Source organism: Trichogramma pretiosum, unplaced genomic scaffold, assembly GCF_000599845.2.
Source record: "Trichogramma pretiosum strain Unisexual culture from Peru unplaced genomic scaffold, Tpre_2.0 scaffold9, whole genome shotgun sequence".
Lineage (NCBI taxonomy): Eukaryota > Metazoa > Arthropoda > Insecta > Hymenoptera > Trichogrammatidae > Trichogramma > Trichogramma pretiosum.
Window position 1 is genome coordinate 1,608,834 of NW_019641697.1, and position 26,807 is coordinate 1,635,640.

General features: G+C 42.9%; 1 protein-coding gene across 2 annotated transcripts in view; it reads left to right on the top strand.

Annotated features, from left to right (window-relative positions):
* The window catches only part of LOC106651633, a 59,721-nt gene that overhangs the window by 17,629 nt on the left and 15,285 nt on the right, over window positions 1-26,807 (top strand). Inside the window, exon 1 of one of the 2 annotated variants that reach the window (XM_014370243.2) lies at window positions 18,253-18,539. The exons of the other annotated variant lie outside the window; for it this stretch is intronic. The gene's annotated coding sequence lies outside the window, so the exon portion shown is untranslated. Of the gene's footprint in view, window positions 1-18,252; window positions 18,540-26,807 lie in introns of those variants that run through there. 2 annotated transcript variants of the gene reach the window in all.

The window sequence follows — 26,807 nt, forward strand, 5'->3', positions numbered from 1 at the left end:
ATTATCCCCCCGAAGGCTAGTTCTCTTGCTGCGGAGAAGAAAAGTTATTACGGACCATCATCGCGTACACACACACATACGCACACTAGCTTCGGATATCGCCTCTATACATTATCCAATGAGCAATTAGATCGTTAGTCTGTTTTATTTATTGATATGCACTTTGCCGCGAAGACGAGGAGACGTGTGTTTATACTCAAACGCGAGATTCGCTGGGGTTGCTTGCGCGCGCGCTTATGTCATTAGTGCAGCCGAGGAGTAATTTCAGATAATCTCGCCAGGATACGCGTGTACGTGGCCAGAGAATGAATAAATACATATATCCATAGGTCCACGTGTGTACGAGATTAAGGACTTAATCAATACGCGATAATGTAGCCGGGCCTTTTTTTCCATATCGCTCTGCGTGGCGTGGCTCTCTCTTTCAGGCACCCGCGCGCCCCGTCAGCCTGTTTGTCTTATAACGTGTATATAACTTAATGAGCTGCGGTAATCGCGAGATTACATTTTCCTCTATGCGAGCGGCAACATAATTCACGCGCGCCGCTGAGCTATCGCCGGTGCGCCGAGTCACTTGAGAACTCTCTAGCCTCTTTCAAACTTTCCTATACTTAATCATACCTTCGGCCTTTTCGCGAATTTATTATTCATAAATGAAACTGGTTCTTTGTCGATGCCTTGTGCCTTCCTTGTAGACGCAAAGAAAAAAGGACGGAAAATAGTCGCGAAGAAAATAAAATTAATAGCAGTGCTAATTTATTATTTACCGAGCGTGAAGTATCGATGCATTTTAAACTGATTTCGACCAAAAAAATTCAATGTAACGCGTAGCGTGTAGCGCCTCGCGTGAATTACCCCCGTGCATATATACGCATATAATGTGCGGGATAAACGCAGTGTAGCTCGTGTATTTTTTCTTTTTAAATAGTATATAATAATATGCTAAAAATAAAGCTACATAATAAGCTTAATGATATCTCGCCGAGTTATTCTCTATTTTTATGCTCGCATATAAACACGTACTTTGTCTTGGTTTATATGAAAAACTCGCCTTTGAGATCGGAATCTCCTCTCCCCTTTATGTACTCCATGCAGTTCGGGATAAAAAATCAATTTCCCGTTTTCTTCGCGGAATATATCGTGCGATCAATCACATACCCTTTTCTATTCTACATAGTTCGCGCCTCAGAGGCATATAATGCACACGCGGCTACACATTCCCCTCCCTTTATACTCGCATACTAATTTTTTTTTATTCACCGCTCAAACGATGAATACTCGCGCGCGCGTATGTGTACACAGCGTACCTTTATGATATACATCATGGCAATGATAGTTTTAACACGTACCGACCCTAGAGGCTTGAAAACGTTTAATAAATCGAAGCTCCTTGCAGTTTATTATTTTTTGATTCTCTCTGCTCTCGTCGGGTTCGCTTGATGTGTTTTTGCTGCCACGAGGCTCGTGAAGAATTTTCCATGCCGCGCGTATTTAGACAAATACCTCGACATAAACAAGTTCCGACCTACATTTTACGAGACAGATTTATTACGAATCTCTCGCGAGGTTTCAAGCTTCGAGTATACATACACTGTTGAATTTGAGATTCGTCGATCGGTCTCGTGTGGGCCTGGCGTACCTCAAAATTCAAATATACACTGCTGGTTGAATTTTCCTATCTCTTCTCCAGTTACAGACGAAAAACAATTGAATCACGTTCGGCGTGTTTACAAGCCTTGTGCACACATACATTATCTAATTTATCTCGGAGCTCGCCAAAGTAACAGTACTTAACACCCGACTATCTTTAGAATCAATCTAAACTTTTTTATCGTCAGATATCGTGTTAGCGGCTCGTTTTTATATTGGACCAAGAGCCGATTCGTTGGCAAGAAAAATTATTTATACGCCCGCTTCGATGCGTGTGCCAACACGCCACACCCCAAACACCTGTTGAGCGCGCAAAAATTAATCGATGCATCTTTCAATGTCGCCGAGCGAAATTAAAGCAAATATCTCGATTTGTGCTTGCGCCAAAACTAAAAGGACGATTCGTTTTACCAATGATCGACTCGAAAGTGTTAAGCGTGCAAGTTTATTATCTGTCATTGAATAAATATTTACTTTTACGACGAGCATTAATTTTGCTATATTATTATATACTTTGCTGGACGCGTTTTCAATTAAAACTCGGTCTCGAGTCGTCCACATGTTCTCGTAGGAAAAAAACGAAAAATTATTCTTTGCACGTAGCGAAGGGGCATGAAAAGGAAGAAAACTCGTCCAAATTACATTTGCATTATGTTACCAAAGTATTATAAAAGGATAAAAGAAAGAAAGAAAGAAAGAAGCAAACACGCGGATGCGAAGCCCTCCGCATATCGATAAATGAAGGAAAAACAGTTGCTTTCGCGTTATAAGCATCTCTCGCGGGAGCAACTAAAAACTGGTCTTGGGGATCTTTACGATCATGGAAAATGTTTTTGCATGCACAACAGTGGCGGCGGCGGCGGCATCGATTTACGAGTCGCAAAACGATAATTTTCTTTTCTTTGCAAACGAATTCCTTTGGTTATATACCTCTAACTGAGAGAAGCGAGCGATCGGAGAGGGCAAGAGAGAGAAAGAGAGAGAGAGAGAGAAAAAAAAGTTATAAGCTCGCATTTTTTGTCTCGCTCTGATTGTTACAATAACGAGTTTTATTAATAAAGTGGTTAATTTCTTCTTCGCTCGACTCGGAGGCTTTTCCCAAGGTCTCGACTTTGCTCACTGGGAAATACACGCGCATCTCCTCGTTGAGTGCTCCGAAAAAGAGTCCCTTTACCACACCCATGTGATGCGCGAGCAAGCGAAACCACAACTGTATACACACATACAAAGAACTAACATCAGAGCTCCATATCTTACTCAACCTACATAATATAAATCATAAGCGTCGATAATAATTCACCTTGGTGTCCCGAAAAAAGGCTTTGGCGAAATTACATTTTATTTACAACCACCGTTGTTTCTTTTTTACTTCTTTCATTTTTTTTGCGAGAAAGCGATGAAACTACGCATGCAAAGCTGCTTCGATGATTTATACGCTCGATGACCTTTCTCTCTCTTCTCTGTCTGGCGAGTATAGGTATAAGCAAGAGCTTCCTCTAAATTGTCTATTACCGATCTTTCTCGCTCGCAAAATTTCGTGCATATAAATCATTTTCCTTCTTGATGCTAATAACGATCACGTGCGTGCCTGTACGTGTGCGCATAAACACACAAACACACGCAAGCGCACGTGTACGATTTTTTTTTGTTCATCGTAAAGCTAAGGTAATGAATTTTCGTTCGATTTATTGGCTGTAGAGAATCGAGCGGGTGACGGAGCGACACAGAGAAAAAAAAATCAAATTTATCGGTAATGACTCGGGCGAATGCAAGTCGTCGAAAAATATAAAGTAAGATCGACATTTTTAGTATTATGAGTATGCATACGTATATGTGTAGACATAGTAAAAGAAAAGAGAAAAACGAGACAATCTCGTTGGCCATCATTTTTTGTAACGCGCGCCAGTTGAAAGACACGCCTATTTTATGAGGAATGTCAAAAAAAAAGAAAAAAAAATCAACGAGCTCGACTTTGGAGGTATATCATTGCTTGGGCTTTAGACAAATATATATGTCAAAGTTTGATGTATTCGAAAATCGAAAAGTACACCTCGCACACACACGAATGTGTATAATGATCGAGCCCATAGGTATAAAAGCGAATATAATACGAATCTCGGCAGGACTTTCTCGCTGTCAGCTGTTTATAATATTCAGAGAAAATCGGCGCAGGGAAAGAAGTGCCTGCGCGCATAGAGTTATTCTCGCTCCGGCGGTGGCGGTGGCGTCGGCGGCCCAACGATCCTATATAATAGTTCCGCGTTTGCTTTGAAACGATACACATAGGCAGTTTATGCCTATTTCTCATGCAGTCGTATAACCGCAGCGCGAACGTAACGAGCTTCGCGGATGGATGTGTCTATACGTCTTTCCCCCCGAGAGAGAGAGAGAGAGAGAGAGAGAGAGTCCGTCTATCTATGTATATTTTATAACAAGATGTTTTGTGGCTTTCTACGCAGAAGTTAACATTTCAGCTGTTCTTTGAAAAATGCTCGCTTATAATTATCATTACGTAATTGTAGCGGCTAAAGGCGGGGGGGAGAGGGGGAGGAGAAAAAAAAGGAGAACAACGAACGAGATTATTTGTTGCAACGGCTGTTGCTAACTGTACATAACGAGATGTAATAAAGGAAGATGTTACCTTTCCTGCTGTCCGATTGCGTGCCAATGTGGCTATGTGCATGAATCGATGCTGCGAGGAAACGTCTGCATCGAAAATCACTTCCGTCCGAGTGAACGTGTGTGTGTGTGTACGAGTGTATACCTTTTGGAATATATCATAAATTCGATCTCTGCTTTTAACGCTTTCTCGGCTCGTAAATTGCATCGAAAATTTTTTCGCACGCTTTAGGGTCACGTTTTAATCTTTTTAATAAGTCAGCCTCGAACGAGCGAGGAAAAAAGTCGCGAGCATAAATTCACCTGTTTACCGAACTTGTGCAGCGAGATAGATTCCAGTTGTGCCGAGATAAAGTGGCAGTGATACCTGCGCGCCAACGAAGAAGAGCACCGCACGAAAGAAGGTCTTTGGAGCACGAGCCTCGCGCGCTGCTCGCTCGCGTCGATTTCTTTGAATTCTTTGGAAGAGAGCGGGGCCAAAAATGTACACAAACACAAAGCTCGAAAGGTTTTGTTCTGTCGAGGAAGCAGCGAATTTTTCCTCTCCTCTTCGCCAAGACCAATATACACTCTTTCATATTGGCATTAAAATGCCGAAAACCCAGCTACTACAGAGAAGGCCTATTGTCGACAAGTCCACGCGTGCACTCTGTAGTGCTGTTTTTAAACAATATCGAAAATATCTTTTTAAATAGGTTTTAACTATTTTCACTCGTCTTTTGTATGCTGATTCTCGCGTCGGCTCAGTAATAAATGCACAGAAACACAACTGCGAGAATCTAGCGGTATTTGTTCTATATTACACATCCATGGCTAGAGGTGGTGAAAGCAACACTCGGCCAGTCTGCGATCTACAGAAAAGCGAACGAATTTCCTTTTGTCGAGATTAAACCAGCTGCTAACTGTATATAATGCCTGATTTTATATATATATATGTTGGTATGTATATATACATGTATAAAATATACAAGGGATAACAATGATTGCAGCGCCACAGTAAAATATGAGCGTACAAGATTGCTTCGGACGATTTTGCAGCTCCAGTCACGAAGCTGCGATCTCTGCAGGGCGCAATAAGACAAAAAAAGGCGCACGATTATTCGCGCACAGTCGTCAATAAATGAGAGAAAAATTACGTATCACTGGTAAAGACACGCATGGCGAAAGGTACAATTGGCACATTGTATAGAGCGTGCACGTGCATTAAATTTACATATACTCGATGAAACCTTTTATTAGCTCATCATCGAACGTTCAACTAAACAACTCATCTTTCAAACCAGCTGCAAAGAGAAGGAGAGAAAAAAATATGCAGCTGCTTTAACATGCACTGCATGCGTGTGCTGCATAGCAAGACAATCCGAGAAAGGGCCCGAGCAATTAGATTTTTCCAAGAAAGCGTCGACTTGGCTGTGAGGATATTTTTGCGCACGCAAAGTAAAAGTTACGTGGCAATTTTCATCGCAGAAGCAGATCGGGTGTACATATCCCGAGCTTTTATTGATTTTCCTAGAGGCGCATTTCAAGAACGAAACTTGTTTTGAAGAATCTCCTCGCACTGTTGCTCTTTTAATTTAGCAGCTCGCTCGTCCGAGCGAAGACGGCAAAATACATATGCATTTACGATGTCTGCAGCTACGAGTACTGATTGCGCGCCAACGTCCCTGTATATACAATTGTCTCGAGACACACGGGAGGGACCGAGAAATATCCCGACTGGAATATTTCTTATGACTGAATTGATTTTTATTAGCCGTTCGATAATGGCCGTAATGAGGCTTGCTCAGCTGTGCGATCCGTGCGTTGTTGCTTCTATATATAATGTAGGTATATAAATCCGGACGAGCCGTAAAGAAAAGCCACAGCAGCCTCGAATAGAGGTTCGAGGCTTATACGATTCGTTTCACGCATGTGTGCGCGAAGGCGAGAGAGTCGCGGGAAAAAAAACTCGCACATTCGATCGGCCAGCTGTTGCGCGCGTACGCCGTCGAAACTCCACTGCTACGCAAGCTTCGATGCACTCGAAGAATGAAAAGAAGAAACCGAGAGTCGTCGTCGTCTTTGCCACCGCAGCAACCCTTTACTCAAATAATAAACCCTTTGGCGAATAGACGGAAGAAGCCTCGGAGCTTTTCACCTGTCCTTAAAACCTACATATCTCTTGGTTGTTGTTTTTTTTTGTCGAGACTACGTTTCATATGAGAAAAAACACTCATTCCGCGAAATTCCAGATATAATCAGCTGCTGTTATATGCAAGTCTTTCTCATCATGGACAGACACACATACGTAAGTAGGTACCATTTATCTTTATTACGAGTCTGTGTGTATATTTATATATGTGTACGTAAGGTAGATACGCGTCCGTCCGCGCGCGTGGTGGGAGTTGTGTATAGCTTGCGGTTACTTGCATATACACACACGCGCGCGCGCACTCCTTATTACGATGCTATTAGGCATTTAGCGAAATAGACTCGAGAGAGAGAGAGCCGAGCACGTTTCACAATTTGCCATGGGATCTCGGTGAGATGCTCGTGCGTCTATTTAGGGACTCGGTATTATAATTGAAAATCTCTGGAATTCGTCGAGTAGGAGAAACTGCCGCTTATACTCCGCTCGTTAGATGCATGTCGCCATCTCTTACGGCTAAATGATGATATTTTTTACTCATCGGTGTGCGTGCGGAGTCGGCGCTCCAACTTCCAAGCGAAGCTACAGGCAATAGGCGTGCGCGCAATATGTTTGCCCGAATCGCAGCCCTTGCTTCGTCGCAGCGACATATGTGGCGTGTAAAATTTGAATTTTCCAGCCAAAAGACGGCTGTGTCTTTCCCCCTTTACGCCATGGTAGAGCCGTGTACACGGAGAACAGGAGGAGAATATCCGCTGGTATAAAAAAGGGCTTGGCACTCGTTTACCGTATCCACGCGCGAGCCTTTATATATAAATACATATATCGGTCGACTGCTCGCTTGGGGAGAAAAGGAGAAAGAAGAAGAAGCAGCAGCAGCAGCATAAGGAACGCGTGCGAGATGCGTCCCACGCGCATTGTTGCTATTGTATATAACTGCGCCAAGAGATATTACCTCTCATCGGGTTAACGAAATCATGCGCCCATGGGTGAGAGATGCTGTGCAGCAGGTAATGCCCCATTGTTGTGTGTGTAGGCAAAGAAGAAAACGAGAGAGAGAGAGAGAGAGAGAGAGAGAGAGAGACGGAGGGAGAGAGAGCTAAGCACGAAAGCTTCGACGCACACTCGACACGCTCGACAGAAAAGAGGCTTAACGTATATCCAAGGGCGCGACATGTAAACTCTTATACTAGTATACTCTAAGCCAGAATTCGAGCTTTTGCCAATTATGAGATATTAGCTGGAAAAAGTCCCGTGTGCGCGCACAAACTCTCTTCTTTTCCTCTTTTTTCTTGCTTTTTAATTAAAAAAACTCGTTTCTTCGAAGATGATATTATACGAGTACGCGCGGCCGCGGACGAGAAATTCGCAAGCATATACCTACACACACACACACGTATGCATTCTATCGTCCGCTAAGGATCTTTTCTGGAATAATGGCTAGTGTGTACGTGTGATCGAGCGAGTCTGTGTGAGTGCAGGCATTGGGGCGTGACACTTGCCATTCTTATAAGTATCACACACATACACACACACTCACATACGTATATATATTTATAAAACGATAACGCGTCTTTTCGCATCCTCTCTTTATCCTGTTTTTTTTTCTTATATCATATACACAAGCGCACAGACATGATGTAGGCTTTTATATGCACTTTGTTTCCTTCACATTATAAGAGAGAAGAAGGCCGTATTTGCTCTCGCTCGGCTCTCTGTATACTTTTCTTGTCTTCGTGCGTGGCCTCGGCACTGCAGCAAGAGAGCACGATCGGCCCTTAACGATAAGCCCCGCTCGCGCGTGCCTATGCGCTCTCTCTTTCTCTCTCTCGATTCTTTCGAAAATTTAATTCAATCCTGCTCGGCTGTTGCGGGTGCACAGCAACGTAAAATTACACAATATCCCTTTTTGCTTCTCGGACCAATTTTGTTGATTTCGATTCGCGTCTTTTGACGCATTCGTGACACGATATATCATCATTGTTTGAAAAACAATTAGGCCAGTCGACGACGATTGTCTCTTTTCCATCGTGAGAAATTTTTATCCTCGTACCGAAGGTCATCTGAATTCCTAAAAAGGTGCCATTAAGCGACAATTATTTTATTATAGCATCGAGAAAAATGCAAAAATTACAATGACTCTGCTATAGGCGCTAGAGGCTTAAGAGAACCTAGAGTCCCGTTTAAATTTCTCTTGGCCCAGTTATAAGTGTTTGCATAAATTTCTTATCAATGGCAACAATGAAATAATAATCGAGCCCATTTTCTCGCGCCGAAACGTGCATAGCGTCCAACTAATTGGCCTTTAGTGGATCGTTTTTCTACTATAACACACGGACGCACACCTAGAGAAGTCGAGTCGTCGCCAAAACAAAAGCTGCTGTATAGCTGCGCGCGCGCGCGCCAACTCGAGTCGAAGAGATAAAACTTTTAGCTGCATTGCATCGCCGTTTCTCTCTCTCTCTCTCTCTCTCTTTCTCGCTCGCGCTTGTATTATAGAATCTTATTGTCTCTTTCTCTCTTTTTCCTTTTCTGGCTTGCGCTGCTGCTGCAACACGCTTCGCGCGCGCAACTACCGAAAACGCGAGATATCCTCGCGCGATAGCCGCAGCTTCGCTACAAATCGCTTACCGCTGCGGGTCAAATGAAAACTTTTACTACCGCGCGCTCCAGTCACAAGTATAGGCTCTCCGAAGCTGCAGGATTTATCTCTTCTGGTGGCCTTTTAGCTCGCACCAAGCGGGCCACGAGCGCCCGTCTATGTGCATATAGCTTATAATGGGGTGTGCGGGGCAGAAAGATTCGCCAAGCCGTGGAAAAGAGGCCGACGCGCGAGGAGATGAGGTATTGTTGTGAGCGCGCGCGCCTATGTATACTAGGGTCATCTGCGATACCGAACTCGGTAAATGTATGTACCTGTGTGGTATACTCGGCTCGCATACATATGTAGCGAAGCCAGCTCGTATACTAATGACGGATGCCTGCGCAATCGCTGAGATTTCTCAAGGATTTTCATTAGATTCTGAGGTGTCGAATTCTTGCCGCTGACTTATGGGTGGCATACGCTAATTACGGGCCTAGCTGGTCGCTTAGAAACTCTAAACGTTACGTTATACTCTGTTCGCGTATGCCTACGCGCGTGTAATATACACGCAAATATTGGCTTTACCGGTTTCTCATGAATTGAAATGTGCTTCAACGAAATAAAAATTATCGCTCAAACTTCTGTAGTAGCTCAATGGCGATGATGCTTACACGGATATTAAGCCTTCTTCTCAAAGCGGCTCCAGTAAAATCGATCGATTCGCGCTCGCACGTAATAAAAGTTTCACTAATTATTTTCTACATTCGCGGCAAAGGTTCATTCACACCCGTCGCGCATAGTACATATTTGAGAATCGGACGACGCGTCGGAAGACTGCAATAAAAAAGGAAGAGTCAAAAGTGAGAAAAAAAAACATTGCCGGGATTTATCCGCAGGACGAGAGCGCGGACCGTTCATCGAATCGAGAAAAACACTACCTTTCGACATCGGCTCCATTACAGCGGTAAGCAGCAGCATCTGTTTTTGCCGCAAAATTACACAAAGTTTCTATGTAACGAATCGAGTAGCTAAGTTAAAAAAACGAGCAAGCCCGTACGAAACAGCATTTAAACTTTCTCCCTTAATCTCCGCCGTGCACGCATGTGTATATTGTGTGGCTTATTACGTTTTCTTTGATACCTTATTACGTGCGATGCTCTATAATATTCCAAATCCAGTTTTTATGCTTTTTTTATGTACATACCCTCATCGCCGTTTTTTTTGCACGTTCGCCATGGGAGGTACTGCATAATGCCCAGATAACGCATAATTTTTATGTAATATCGCGTTTTTTCATCGTCTAATTCTTTTGTTACTAATTAATGACTCGTTTCTCGCTTGGATTTTTTAATTCAATTCTCGTGATTGCGTATGGGATGGTAATTGAATAAAATAAAAATAAAGTTTTACATCCGTTACTCGGCACATGTACGTGTTTGCTCGCGTGTGTGCGACTCAGTGTGTATAGTATGCGTGAGCGAGCTCGAGCTAGCATGTGAGCATATTTAACCTGATTGTTATGCGCATAGCGAATTAGGCTAATAATCGTAAACAACTGCAATCATAATTTAGCCAATATTTGTGAAAAAGAAAAAAAAAATGAAGAAAGAGAAGAAGATGAGAGGCAAAACAAAATATTCAAAGTGATAATAGTAAATCAGATGATAATACTTTTGAAGAATCGAACTCTCTCGAGATATTTTTGAATGTGTCGCACGCCATTAACATTAAATTTTATGACGACTGTAAGTTAAGTTTCTCCCGCTCACGCAATATTTGTATGCTGTATACATTAGAGGCTCGGAGAAGAAAAAAAATCGGCGCTCGTATGTCACGAGCGTTATCGTTTTATGGAATTTCCGGGGCTGCTGCGGCTTTTATATACTTACAGACACACACACACGCATGCGTGCGCTCGCACTCACACGCACTTGAAAATTCAGAAAAGGTGAGCGAGATTGAGTGTTATAACGAACTATAAACTATCGTTTATCGTCACAGATGCGGAGAGACGACGCTTGATGGGTAATTCGATCGAGACATCAATGTCATTGTATATTACCGTTTCGTGGCTTTTTTGCCTTTTTATTTTACGAAAAATTGCCGATTTCTGATCGTCAATTTCATGTTTTATCGATCATATGCACAATTCAATGTCTACCGCTGGATGGCCTTTTAGCGCATATTTATCTGTCAGATTAAAAGTCGAAAACTAGTATTTAATTTTTACAAGAATGCCCAGACTCCGTTGCTTGTGGCCAGAGAGAAAGAGAGAGAGAGAGAGACCCGGAGCACTTGTAGCCAGCACGTATGTATTGGCGGCTTTTTTAGCTGCATTGTTTTCCGAATATAAGTGCGCAGGAACGTGCAGCACATAATAACGCACACTGTGGAATTTCGCGATTCCGCAAAGCCTCCTTTTTTGCCGGTCTTCTTCTTGGTCGTTTAATAAGTACAGGTGTGGATTTAATTTAATTTAATTATAAAGCCCGCGTGTGCTCGTAGATTAGCGCACTTTTCTCTCCCCACTCAGAAATGGCCGAATATTCCAATACTGGCAATGAATTTTCATAAAGATACCGCTGGATTCTCGATATGCGATGCTATTAAATGGCGCAGATAAGCGGACAATCGCGCGCGCGTAAACTTGGCGCAAACAACCAGTTCAGCTGGATTTAATCTCCAAGTGTCGCGTATTAAAATTTGAAAAAAAAAAGCAGGAGAAGAAAAAAGAAAGAAGAAAGAAACAAAAAAGAAAAAGCGTGGGCAGCTGGCGCACGTGTGTAAAATAGCGCAAAGCGGGGCAATAATATAAGACGTTGTTGCACACGTGCACTCGCGCGCTATCCCATGAGAAAAACACTAACTGCCCTCGCTATACGAAAGAGCTCCTTTGGCGAATCTTATTTTTTTCCTCTCGCGTTCGCTGCGCACTTACTATCTCGCGAACGAGTTTCTATTTCCTACATAAGAGAGGCATGAAGAGGGAATCGTGAATGTTGCACTTTTTTCGCTTTAAATGTTCGGTCGAATCGTTTGAAGCTTTTCCTTTTTCTTACACGAACAAGAGCGAGAAGGAGAAATAGAGAAAAAGAGCCAGAGAGAAAATGTTGACGATTTATCGTTATGGTTTTTTTTCTCCACTATAGATGGAAATTCTATGTTCTGTTTTGTACGTACGCCTATACATAAACGCACGCGTAATGATGTACATTTTCCGGTTTTATTCAGCTAATTTTATCTTATATTATAATTCGCCGATTATCATACGAGTCCGCAAACGAAGAATATATTATTATTGATTCTCTTACTCTCTTTCAGGCGTGTCGTCTGACTAATGTTACGACTTCGACGAGGCAATTACAATAACTTTTAAAAACTCGGTGTATTTGAATGAACTTTCAATATCTTATATATTGGGGAATTTAAAAAATATCTGCGAATGTCATTATGTATACAAGTTATTTTGGTCTCTATATATGCCAATTCGATGACTACCACGCGGTCGATGATTACACACGCCGCTGATAGTTTTTTTTTTTTTTATAACTTGTCAATCAGTCATATACAATGTACTGCACTTACTTTGAATTATCATCAATACACAGACGCGTAAAATGTCAATTAAATCAAAATATACAGTAGAGTCCGCCGCTACGGACCAGTAGAAGTGTCAGAAGAATCGGTAATTGCAGCTCTCGGACTATGGATTATAGAGTCATCATTTTGAATGATCCGCGTGTTATTAATACGCAAGAAAATGAGTTTTTACAAGCGTGTGAATAAAGAAAAAAAATTGAAGATGGAAAAATGTGCGAGTCACGCTTGCTTATGTGTGAGAGATTATCCGAGTAGGTATATATATTAATTGTTGCTCGTGCTGGCGCACATCACGTATTTTTCACAGTTTCTAGTTCGAAAAACGGTTCGACTCAGATAATCGCAAAAAAAGTCGCCGTACATCCTTTCTCGAAATCTTTTGGTTTTATAACCGCACATCCCGATAAATATCTCTGTCTCTCTCGGCGTATGTATTATGGATGCTCCTTTTCTCCAAGATCTTTGCAAGTATTCAGTCACGTGTGTTCTATCTCGGATCTGTGTTTTCTCTCTCTCTTTCTATAACATATATATGGATGCTCTAGTTTGACGAAAAAAGATCGATCGAGTGGAGGCGCTGAAATGGAAATTCATAGCGTAGAAGAGATACGCGATATTGTTTGCGGCATTTGATCGATGACTCAAGATAGATTTCTTGAAACACAATTCGATATCCTTTTTTTGATTTTGTTAGACCTAGCATTTTTTCAATGTGCTGTGAAAATTTTACATAATATTAATTTTAATAAGGATCTGCTTTAATTATTTGCGCTGTATTTCTCGGTACACATATCTATGGCTTTAATCCAAACATCATTACCGTGTATAGATGTCTGCACACCGGCGGAGACGTCACGGTAATTATGTTCTCGCGGTGCGTTGCGGGAATCAAAGTGCCGAGTCACTCCTGAGTTTATTCTATTTCGAAAGTAAGAGTTTAACACTTTGAATCGACAGCTTCGCGGCGTTAATTTTCCCTCGGTGCGTATACTATTTTTTGTCGATTTTCGCAAGGTGTATATCGCGCCAAACAAAGGTGAACGTCCTCTTTTTTTATCCGGCGACTTGTGTGCAAGTGAAACTGTATATTTATATATATCGGATGTCTTGTCGACTCGTTTCTTTCTCTCTTTCCTTTTCTTTTTTTTTTCTCCCTCTGTGTGTGTCCTCCTCCCGTGCGGCTTTTTTCTTCTTCTTCGTCTTTTTTTTTGGCCCAAAATCGATCGGCCGCAGCTCAACACGCTTGGAAATTAGCGAATCGGTCGCGCTATATTGTGTCGCGCGTTTTTCGAAGAATAAAGCACTGAAGGTACTCCCCGTGGCATACTGTGGGAGTTGTTCTTGGCGTCGAGATGTTTTTTTTCGCTCTCTCTCGAAACAGGTGAATTATTGCTACGAGCGTGGAAGTCCGCTGGTGGCTTATACCACTTGTCATCGGCTTTTAAAGAGATATATATTGAGCGCGCGTGACTCGCCGCGTGTGTAATTTGGTAATGAGGCTGCTGCCTCGTCCACTCTTCAGTATCGATGCAACGTCGGTGCGCGCGATTTTTCCTATTAATATGAGAAATTACGACCGCAGGCGCTGGCCGCGCGATAAGATGCGGATAAAAAAGCGCTAACGAAGTCTTAAAGTCCGGAGAGAGAGGCGCGGACACAGGTGTCAGGCTGCTGCTGCTGGCTCCTTCTGCTTATCTTTTCGCTCCTAATTGATTCTCGGCCGATGATTCCGATCGGCGCGCAGCTGCTGCTGCATCGTTGCATGCCACCGCGCCATTACAATAGCTACCTTTTTTATGTATGTATACGCGAGCAAATGGAAATATTTCGCGCACACGCGAGCCACACGCAGACAGACACACACACACACACATAGATTGGACTCTGGCGATTATATTTTCCGGCGCTGCAAACGGCGTTCGCTGCTCGTTGGAATTTCTTTATACGAGTGCACAAGTCGACTTTGCATGGAACATTGTGCTCGAAAGAGAGAGAGAGAGAGAATATTTTGCTGTATACGTATCTACGCGCGCGCGCGGATGTGTGTACCGTTACGAGCGCGGCTTATAAACGTAAAATACGCGCTAATGCCTCCAAATGCCTCGGAATCGTTGCATATTGGTTTTAAACATTTATTTTTCTCTCTTTATTCCAAATGAAAACTAAGCGTAACCTGTTCTATCGAGGCACGCGTTCGCTCGCAGCTGCCAACTTTTATCCTCGCAGCCTCTTGTCTCGTTCGCCTCTTCTTCGTCTGCCGGGCTGGCTTGGCTTTCCTCTCCTCTCCTCCTCCTCCTCCTCCTCCTCTATCTCTGCCCCCCTCTTTTTCTGCGTTTGCCTCTAAAGAGAACAAAAAAAATCAAAGAATATACACCGCTTAAATACATACTCACACGTACTGGCGCCTCGCGCAGCACATCTTTTCCCTTTCTCCGCGCGCGCATTCGGCAGCTCGCGCGCCAGCTTGGAGCCATGCATCACGAAAACTTCTGGTCGGGTCCACGCGCTCGGTCCTTCTCGCGATTGCTTCTTAATTAAAAGCAATTACATTCAGCGCGAGAAAGACCGACGAAAGGCCACTTCAGCGAGTCAGTTTTCTTTTGTTTCGGGGGATTTATTTTGTATACCGATGTTTAATGGCTCTATAGAGTCGGCGCGCGGACAGATTTCACTCTGTTTTCCCGATCACAGCGCGTGGCCGCTTCAACGAGCGATGCTGCTTTTTTATGAAACTGATCCGTGAGACTCGAGATACGCAACAACATCATTATAGGCAGAAAAAAGTCTCGCGAATCCCATGACTTGAATTCTTGCACGTGTTTGTACAAGCAAACCTTATACGCCGTCAAAAAAAGTACCAAAAGTTTGGCGGCGCTCGAGCGGCTCGAGAGCACTGGTAGCAGCAGCAGCAGCAGACAGTGGTCACGTTCGCGCCCCTTGCGAGCGGCCATTAAAAAGACGTGCAGTTTGCAGCGTATAGACAACAAAAAGGCGCTGTTCTGAAAGAGAAAGAGAGAAGAGAGAGAAAAAGCACACCGTTACAATTCTCTTTCTCCAAGCGCGCAGACAATCGGACGAATCGCGAAATAAATTTAATTACGGAAAGGCCAAGTGGATATGTGTAATGAATGAATCTCTTAGCGATTTATGCCCCTTCTTAGAGATAATTCTTCGTCTCTTTTTTCGGGCCCTCGCGACGCGACGTGTGCTGCTTTGCTGCCGTTTGCCAGTGAACCGTGCAAATTGCGCGACAATTTCCGACTCTCTCTCTGTCTCTCCACCTGATCGATGGGGATACACGAGACGAGACGTGTATCAGCGAATCCTTGACATGCAAATATTATAATATGAAAAATTTGCCTGCGTTTCTGCGAGAAAAATTTACATTTACCTGACGGTGATGAGCCCGAGGCTACGTATAGGTAATTTGTGCCGAAAGCTTATTTCGATACGTTTTTTTTCTGTTCTGTCTTTTTTTTTTGTTACTGGAAAGTATTATAAAGAGGCCAAGTCTATTACCGATATATTCTACGAAAGAAATCCCCATCGAAATCACATGTTCTATAGGGATAAAAATTTCGTATTCTTGCACGCATAATAATTGCATCGCAGAAAAATCGATGCGTGCATCCTTTGGCTTATTTAAGAAGAAATCCCTGGACACGGAACCCTCTAATAACGATTATAACCCTTGGCTCTCTCGTCTCTGCTGCTTCTGCTTTTTCTGCTTCTTCTTCTTCTTCTTCTTCTTCGTCTTCTTTCCCCCGTCTTTTTTTCTTTTCTCTCTACAAAAAGCGAAACATCCCAAGTGTGTTTGGGCTACTATATTCCGGTGTGGTCGTGCTGCGCTGAATTTTAATTGGCCTAAAAACTCGCTGCTGCTGCCGCTGCTGTTAGCTTCTCTTCCTTGTTTTGCTTCTTTCGAAAAAAAAAGAAGATGCAAAATCTTCGCTCCACCGAATCAATGATGTTTTTACGCCAGCCGAGCATTATTATGTAGCGTGCGAAATGTCTTCTGCAGTGTTTCGTGAAGAAAATTATTGATTATTATATATTATATATACATTGCAGATGCACGCTCGAGCTCGTGTAAAGATTTTTCATTGATTTGCATAATGTTTTTCGAAACCATTCGGTGCATTACCACCGCCGCCATTGACTCGTCTTTTTTTTTTAAGTGCTGCGATCTAAATAAATTATTCTTATAATATTACACGGATTGCATTACTTGCGATATCTTATAATTAAAAAGAAAAAAGGAGGCAAGCTTCGTTAAAGTTGGCAAATGGGGGAGTTATCGAGCATAAAGTACCTACTTAAATATCTCCTACTCAATTTCCTTGTACATCTCTCATTTTTCCCATCTTACACGTATGAAAGAAGCAAAGGGGAAAAAAACGGCATAGGGAGAGGATATCTGCACTGAAAACTGAGTAACTCATCTTTGCGGCTCGCCAGGACGGACCTCCGCACGCCGTATATAGGCTTGTTAAATTACTCCTCTGTTCGAAAAGCATGAGCCACATATGCTCTGGCTACAGATAAATCGAACGAGAGTACTTCATCGTATAAGCTGCTGCTCATTTTGTGGATCATCTTTCCCTTCGATACCCTTTACTCTCTCGCGCGCGCACACACACACACACACACTCAGGTACACGAGCAGAAGCACCACATGCGCGCTTGTATATGAACACTCAATTCTCTTTGTGGGTTCAAAGGCGCACGCGGTAGGTGGTTGGCTGCGAATAAGGGAAATCTTTCTCTCGTGCGTCATATATACTTTTTCTTTATTATATAGGCACATATACGTAGTCTGCAAATGGATTTTGAGACTTGTGAGGCGACGAGGTTTGTTTTTTCTGCGAGGACAAGCCTACGGTTTTAGCATGCGAGACCTGAGATTTGAATGTTCTTAACGGAGCATCGATATGTTATTTTAACTGTCCATCCAGCCGATCTCTACGTCGATACTCTCTGATTGATGGCTCTTGTGTATATATCACATACACGTATCACATGTACATATGTATACATACGCGCGAATAATTACCACATCTGATTAGCATTGGAGAAATATTTGAGTGTCAAAAAAACATCATCCCTGGTCAGCGATGCCCACGCCCACTAACTTCCTGATCGTATCCATCATACCGTATAGCATAGGTATAATTCTCGGGCATCAGCGGGATAATTTTTATCGTATACACCTGCAATGTCTCTGTTGTAGTCGAGCCTAATAACAAAAATAATATATAATTAATCAAATAAGGAGTAGAAGAGCGGGTGGTAGCAAGAGCTAACGTCCGTCTATCCCACTCAAAGTTAGAAGGCAAAAAAGGGGCCCGCGCACTTTTTGTCCTCGTGCCGTATATGCGCCTTACCGCGTTCTCCAGGGGGAAATGAGTTTTCATCGCACCACAGCTCGCGATTGTATACTTTTATATTATATATATAAAAACAATAGAGCGTGTAGAGCGTAGGATCTTGTACCCACTCCACTGCACGATGATGATGATGATGGCAAAGGCATTATACGGAGAGCGAGCTAAGCGAACGATAGAAAGAGGGAACCGTGCGAGCAAGTGAATGCCATGGCTTAGGAAGCATGTATAGTGGTAGCGGTGGCGGCCGTTGGCTGCTCTTCAGTCGCTGATCGTCGCTGCTACAGGCAAGATCGCTTTCTTGTGCGTGCGCTCGAGATCCATAAGTGAATCGCTGTCAAGTTTTCGCCGGTTGGTGTTTTTTTTTCTGGTGTTGTCGTTGTGCTCGTTGTTGTTGTTGTTGTTATCGTTTTTATCTTGGATATTGTGGTTGCTGGTATTTTTTGTTACTAGTGCTCTGTGCAAGTGTTTACAAATATACACACATACGCGTCTCAGTGTACAAGTACAGAAATGATATGAGCGTGTGAATATACTTCCTAGTGTACACGGCTTTCATGCAGATTTCGAAAAAGTGAGTTTTTGGCTGCAACAATAAAAGCATCTATGGCCGCGCTGCCCGTTCTCTGCATAAATTAATGTACGACTGTGGCCAATTCCATAAATACGTTTAGGTTGTCTAGCTAGGCAAAATAAAATAATAAAAAATTATATTGCACGAGGATCGTTTCGAAAATGCGCGCAGCCTCGAGGTTCTCTAAGGCTCCGTCGCTTAAATCATAAATAGCTCATATGGTACTATAAAACGTTTTTTTCTTTTTTTTATTCTGCTACATCTACATTTTTCGGGTAAATTTCCATCGATAAAAGGACGAAATGTTTATAGACACAGAGTCAGCGCGCGATGGTATAGCATAACGACTTTGAATCGGAGAAACCCTATTATGGCTGGGTACATAAAATTTTACTTTTATAACAGTTGCAAAAGAGACAGCATTTATACACGTGCTTTAACGAATATGCGTAATAAACCTTTTTACGAGCCAATCAAAAGTGCTTTTACTCGAGCGTACTCGCTCCTACACGCTCTGTATGTGTGTTTTATTCGCGGAAAAATCGTGGCATCTCATTGTCACGAAAAATTCATATGTGAATTTTAAAGCGCGACCATATAATCGTCGTGTACTTAAATTTCCATTAAACAAACACTTTCGCGAGAAAACGGCAAGCGTAGTACTGCAACCCCCCCGAACGCGAAAAAATTACCTGCAGCTTCTCCAATTAAAAGATTCCTCGAATATATTTTTCAGCGCTCTGTTTATTATTATTAGCTAGCGCCATCTGCGCGAGCGCCCGAGAAAAGTCTCTCGCTCTTTTCCTTAATGGTGTAATCTTGTTGCGCGACTCACCATTTTTTCTCCGGCTTGTTCCTTTAATTCCTGTGGGACATTAGCAACGTCTATACGCGCGGCTATACGCGCAGCTTGTCTTTTTCTATGCTCCCGCATATAAGGCAAAGCAGCAGCGCGCACACACATATAATGACTCTCCGCGTCCGAAGCTATGATTTTTATTGGATTCCCAAAGCGGTTTATTATCTTTACGAGGTTAAGACGCGTAGGTTATTTAATGGGCCAGTGCCTGCCCAGCAAATTTTTTACTCCTTTTTCTTTTTTCAAGAAATAATAATGTAAGGACGACGCTCGTGTGCGTGCTTCCAGTGGGTTGTTTTAAAGTTTCGCTCAAGGTCTGGCTCGGTTCTTTCCAAGGATCCTCATATACTTATATGAATTTTTACTTTTGGCTCATTGGCGATGAGTCAATTTTTGATCCGAATAATTCATCGGAGAACGCAGTCGGGCTATCGTGCTTTTTATTGGCTTGTTTACGATTATTCGCGCAGGGTTGTAAGTAGTCGAGAAATTTTTGCCGATTGATTTTAATGGAGCTGATGTATCAATCGCCGTATTGACTCGGACAGCTGCGGCATTCGTCGAAGCGCACTTTATACAAAGTATGCATGCCCAGATCGCTCGCTCGAAATATTTCTTATGCATTTTACTACTTATCGTGAAATTCTTCCAATTTTTCTCTGTCCATGCGAATGACTCGAGAAATTTTTCGTTTTCAAACACGTGGGGGAAGTCTATTAATATCTACTGCTTGCTTTTATTAAAAGCCAATAAATCTATTTCTATAAGCAAACAAGATTTTTAGTGTTCCGGTGTACACACAAAGAGACTCGCCGCCAAAGAGTCATTCGAGGCTCGTTCCAACACAATCGGCCTCTGATAAGCTCGCAGCTAGACGCGCATCCAAGATTTTCCGTTCGAAATCGATCGCGCATTTAATAATAAATAACGGCTCAAAGTCGCACTGCTTTCAATGACTTAATTAGCCGCAATCGTTATCTATTATACATCTTTGCAGAGTTAACTAATAACCATACATATACACACACACACACATTATATACATATATGCATACATAATGAATATAAATGTAAAATCATTAAAAAGTAGCCTTTAATAGAGAAAGAGGCCCGATCGGAATACGTTAGTTGACCTTCCATTGAATTTTTGCACTACGCTATTCGCAGGTGGTATACATTGCAAAGTGGGTTATATCATTGACGGCGGAATTTATGTATGATATTTTGTTGCAAGTTGTAGCGATCGGCCCAAATGAATATCGATGAATTGCGATAAAACAAACTGCTACAAAAGCGTCACGCGATCGCACACCTCGTTAAAAACGACCTTTTTTCCGTTTGCAGTGCGGAGCATCGACTGTAATGACGATAGCACACCTTCTAATAAGTAATTATACCTACCGTTATATCATACACTGTGTGTGTGTGTGTGTGTGCTCGTGAGTATAGCCTAGCGCATTCCTCATTATCTGTTTCGATCTACTTGCGCGCGATTGATAACGGATTACGTTTCCTTTTATAGATCTCGCGACATAAACGGGCTGCTGCTGTGGCGCGGCCGAGAAAAAATCGAGCAGAGGTGCGAAAGACTGGCGGTGACGCGTCGCTCGCTGGTCAGCAAAAAGAAAAGAAGACGCGCGCGCGCCTGCGAACCTGTGTCGTGGCTTTTTGCGAGCGCTTCGATCGACATATGTAGCGGCATGCGCGCGTCCCGATCGAATCGCTTATAATTCTTTTTTACTCTTAATTGCGATTTTTCGATCGCAATTCGACTTTTCGAAATATCTATTGCACGAGGAGAGGTGACTGCACCTCGACTTTGTTCTGGCCGTCGTCCCTGCATCATGTACACAAGTATTCCGAGAGCGAAAAAGTTTATACATATGCGCTCGCGCGCGTGCATCGGCAGTGCTGTTTTTACTCCCTTGTCGACTCGCATGAAAAGTCGTGCAGTGAATTCGTCATAACGATATTAAAATTCGTCCGGGTCCAGTATTTCCGCTGCGCCTTTTGCAAGTCAATGCATCAGTCGAGAAAGAGAGAAAGCACCGCAGCAGCAGCAGCAGCAGCAGCAACAACACACTGTGTAGCTTTGAGACTTTTTTTTCTTCTTCATTTTTGCTTATTTCATCGTCGCTCGAGCCGAGGATACCTGATGAGTTTCTGAAAATGACTGTATTTTTTTACTTTCTTTCGCGCGGGTCCCTGCGCTGCTGCAGCCTGTTTGTTTGTTTCTTTCGAGATGCTATACACGATGAGATTTAATTTCGAAAAGTATAAGAGAGAAACAATGCAACAAAAAAGTCCACACTACTCCATCTTTGTGCCTTTTTTAATTAATTCGTTGGGTCGTGCGCGCACGTATACCTATATATACATTTGTATGCCAAGAGACGCGAGGCATCTCAAATGCTATACGGAGCTCACACCTTGCGCTCGTCGCCGTCGTTGCCGGGCGCAAGAAAAAAACTAGCCCATCATCGGCTTGCGCTCAAACGATACCTACGCGATATAAAAAGAAAAATCACACACACACGCGTATGTGCATTTGAATCATGCATTAACGCACAAATAAAATCACGAATTCATTCTTCGCTGAGTTTTTCACACACAGACGAGTCCTCATTAGCTATCCTTGCTTCTTTATATATAGATATCTGTTTATATGTGTACGTGTGCCAAGTTCACGGAATCGAGCGTAAAGAGAGCAAAGAAAAACCGGTACTGCGTGTGTGTGCATGTGTGTTTGTGTTTGTGCGAGTGCGCAGAAGATCGTTAGCTCGCTCGAGTCTATCGTTATGCGCTCGAACTTGTGTGTGCGTTTCTGTATGTGTAGCTAGTAGCAGATTTTTTTGTGCACACCGTAAAACGAGAATATATACTCGACTCGTCCTAGTGTGAGATTTAATTGTAAAAAGAAGAAAAGCTTGGATTTACGGGACGTTCAGTATCGTAAAGACTTTTTATTTTGAATCGAAAGAATTTGAGAAAAATTAAAAACTGCGTTGGAAAGCTGAGCAAAAAACACACATCGATATCGATTCGACGAAATTTTTTAAAATAATTTTAGTTCCTGAAAACACGACCGGAACATGTTACGTTCAAATCCTCGCGTTTGCAAGAGTTGACGTGAAACGCAACATATTATGTTTTATTTACGTAAACGAGTAGTTACTTTATTATGTATCCGCTGACACGTTGAACTTGTTAAATAGACAAAAAGCGTTTACAGACTATAAGAACGAGTAAAAAATGAACCTTTTCTTTTTCGTATGATTTCTCGTAATAGCAATTAAAAAAGCCATTTAATCGCTAGCCTACACTCGTTGGCGATTCGTCAGGCGCGTGGTATATGGTCTTAGGCATGCCCGTGAATTTAAAACAAACACATTAAATATGATCAATCAAAGTAATGAAGCAACGTTGCATCTTCTTCTTGTGTCTTATTTTCAACAAGTCCCACTTGGAATTAAGCAGCTTCTATATATAAAATTTCTCTCGTCCGCAATGGGTAAAAAGCAATGAAAAATCGCGGCGCGCACCAGAGGGTTCCAAGAAAAGCTTGGAAAGCGCCGAAACAAAAGCGATTAACGAGATCTACCGAAGATGATATACGTGCGCGCGTGTATATATAGTAGTATAGTATGTGTATATAATATAACACAGACGCAAACACACAGGCGGGCGCGTGTCCCGCTGGGGCCTGGGCAACGCAACGAAATGACGAATGATCGCAACGGCTGCCACGGCGCATGTATTCATGCGCGCGGAGGCCTGAGATCAATCATTTCGTTGGACCCACTGATTGTGTATACGCTACGTGTGGCTCTATATACTCATAGATGCAGCGTCTTCATCATTCGTCGCTTTCCGAGGCCTCGTCTGTCTCTCTTCTGTTCGTGACTTTACGATCGGCCTCGGGAATTTCGAGCGTTACACGAAAAAGAGTTGACTAAGCGATCGCGAGTCAGTCGAGTCGAAAATCGCAAAGAAATCGGAAAAAAGTCTATAGACGCGTCGATTAGATTCCACGCTGTGTGCGTTTTTAATCGCCGCTTCGGTCTTTATGGAATGGGTAATATCCCGATACACGTATGTATGCAAAAGCCCAGGCACGTAGGCATAGTTGGCGCGCGCGTCGTAAAGTACCGCCGCAAAACCACCGGGACACGGTAACCAGGTGACGATTAACTATATCATACATATGGGTGCGGTTACATACTGCATATAGCACGCGCGGCGGTACATTGCCGAGCAGCGCCGATGGGTGATTTAGATTTTAGGAAGCTGTGTACCTACGTAATAAATTGCCTCGAGGCCAGCTGCGTAGTGAGCTCGCTACGCCATCCAACTCTTCGTCCTTATGCTCTTTTTCTCTCTCTCTCTCTCTCTTGGTCTTTATTTCTCTCTTTCGTCGGAGGTTGCGTAGCAGTGCGTTGATATTAGTCCATTTTTCGCGCGCGCCTCCCTATCATTATCAATTTATGCGAGCGTCGACGCTTTTAATAATCGCTCGACGTTCCCATGCGAGCACGCGCATATATTGTGTGTATAAATTCATCGTTGGTCGAAAAAAGGCCAATTGGCGAGACTCGTTTCGCACGCATATTTCGACGCGATCGAGACGAGCTCTCGGTCAATTGATCGCGCGCTCAAGTACAATGAAATCCTCGTGACACCCAGACGCGAATTATATTTGAGTTCAATCGAAGAAATCACAAACAATCAACATTTCTGTGCGCGATTCTCTCTCTCTCGCTCGGTATAAGAAGGCAACTCCCCTTCGCGAGCAAACGGATTTTTTGCTTTCCTCGTCGAGCAAGCCAACAAAACAATAGCAAAAGAATATATGTACAAAGAAAGTAGGCTTATATCGGGACAGAGGTCTCTCTCTCTCTCTCTCTCTCTCTCTCCCTCTCTCTTTCCCTATGTATCTCTTTATCTCTTGAGAGATAATTGAAGAACTGTTTGCCTTTGTGAATCGCCGGATTGTTTTATACGCGTCGAGTACATTTGTCGTGGCAGTATTTGCCGTGAGATTCATTCGTCCCTCTCTCCAAGTACGTCACTCGGCGAGTTTCTTTAATTGAGTTGATGTATGTGTACGCGCGCCACTCGAGTACAATCGTCGATAATTGTTTACGCGCCTTTTTGAATGTACCGGGTCTTGAAATACGATATCCCGCCGATGTTGAAAAGTATCTAGTCATTTTTCAATTCAAAGCTTAAGAAGGTCGCTCACGAGCGCATTGCAGTAAGAGAGAGAGAGAGAAGAGAAAGAGAGAGAAAGAGATAGAGCGAGAAAAAACCGAGTCTTGCCTTGGATAAAATAAAATGTGCCGCCAGCGAGAGATACACAGACTCACAGGTGCGGCGTACCGCCGCGTGCATTTTAACGGTAGCGACCGGTCACGTTCTCAATCGAACGAAATCGGCGCGACCGTATATATACATGAGAGGAGATTAAAGAAAAAATTACACTTTAATCGTACGCCCGATCGCCGTTACTTCTCTCTCTCTCTCTCTTTCCTCGAGCTGTGATAAATTTACTGTGCGCGCGAAAAGCCTGAAAAATATCGCGCTATCTTGATTTTTCACTGGTTCATTGAAATTTTTCCGCTCTGCGTCGACGAGAAAAATTAATTGAAAATTTCAAAGCCCCGCGCGCAACGTGAAATCATTGCGCGATCATCTCGCGCGTTCTTCTGTTAAATTATCGCGAATAAAAGTGAAAAGTAAGGCTACGTAGCCGCAGCGGTAAAATTTTAATTGTCATCTATTCGTTGCCATATTAGATGTATAATTTCTAAAGAATAATTGTTATGAATTGGCCAATCGTGAATAATTGCTTCACGATGAGATGAGCTGGATGAAAGTCTATGTAAAAAGTTACGCATCATGAATTTTTTCTCCCACATCGTGCCTTTTAATTTAGCGGAACGTTAAACATTTCGTACTGTCGAGTAGTTGCCGAAGATACGATTATCCCCGCGTAAGTGTGCAATAAAAACGACCTTGCCACACATGCGTATCTCGTTAGTCAAAGCAGAAGCGAAGCCATTCGAAAATGAACTCGGCGTCATTACCGAGCTTAATCGAAAAAAACTAACGTTCTCTCTTTCTTTATATATGTATGTGCAAAGCTTAATTATATTTTGATTATATATCATCGCGTGCACGCATCGTGTACAAAGGTGCGATAGGCCTCGCAACGATTTTCGGACTCTCTGGATGTCTAAGGAAGTCCATTGTTGTAACTCACGCTTGATGAGCATGTATAACGTGCTTTTTTTGGCAGCGGAATGTCAAGTTTGTTACTTGGTGGCCGACGCCGCCGCCGCTCGTGAGAAAAACACATGTATACACGCTAGGGCCATTGAAATTTCTCTGTTGCGACGCGACTTTTGCAGCTCTCTTACCCGAGTATTAATATTTATATCGCAAGAAAAAAACGTCATGTCCACTATTCGGGCGATTGATCGATCACGCTCGTATACTTGAGGAATTATTATCAGCCAAAGATCTCTGCGTATGCCGATTTGACGCTGGCATTAGAAAAAACAAGTTAGGCTCGTCGCCTGTGCTGTACAGCGTGCGCGATTAATTCTGAAAAGTAGATACATACGTGAAGGACGTCGCGCGCGCGCGCGTCTTAACATTGATCTAGACTGACACAACGTTTAATATGTCATACGTACGCGAGAGATGTTCTTTCCTAGGAGGCTTGCTTTTAATTAGTCTTACGGATAAAACCCGCGCGCGAGTTAAAGTTATGTATCATTTGCATAATGCGTTCTGGCCTTAGACACGTGGATTATAGCAAAAATTTCCCAACGGTAAATGAAAATGCTAAGCTTATAATCTAGGCGCGCGCGCGAGTATGTGCACGCGGCTCGCCATTATTATTCTACTTCGCGATACACTCGTTTTGCCCGCGTGTTCCATTTCGCGCGCTCGCTGCTGTGTGCTCGGGCCCCACAATAAAGCGACTCATTGTCGTATCGAGTAGCAGCTAGATGAGCAATGATAAAGGATCCGAATGGAGTCCTAATTATCCTCTCGCTTGGCGCATTTATCACGCCGCTCACTGACAGACTGGTACAACATCTACTTGATCTAACTGTAACAGATATTTTTCTCGTTTCGCCGGATGATGCGATTGCGATGTAATTAAGCATCGATACCGAGCGCCATGCCATCCGAGTATAGCTAATGGATCGGGGCTCCATATTTCTCAAAGGGTCGTTGGAAAAAAATTATTTCCCATAATTTATATTTAGACTCGCGTCTCTTTCCATTGCTGATTGATAGATTAATATATGCAATATGCGCTTTATCAATCATCTTTTTTATGCGCAATAGAAATTTAAAAGGGATATTATTCGACATTCATATGCACTTGAGGCGAG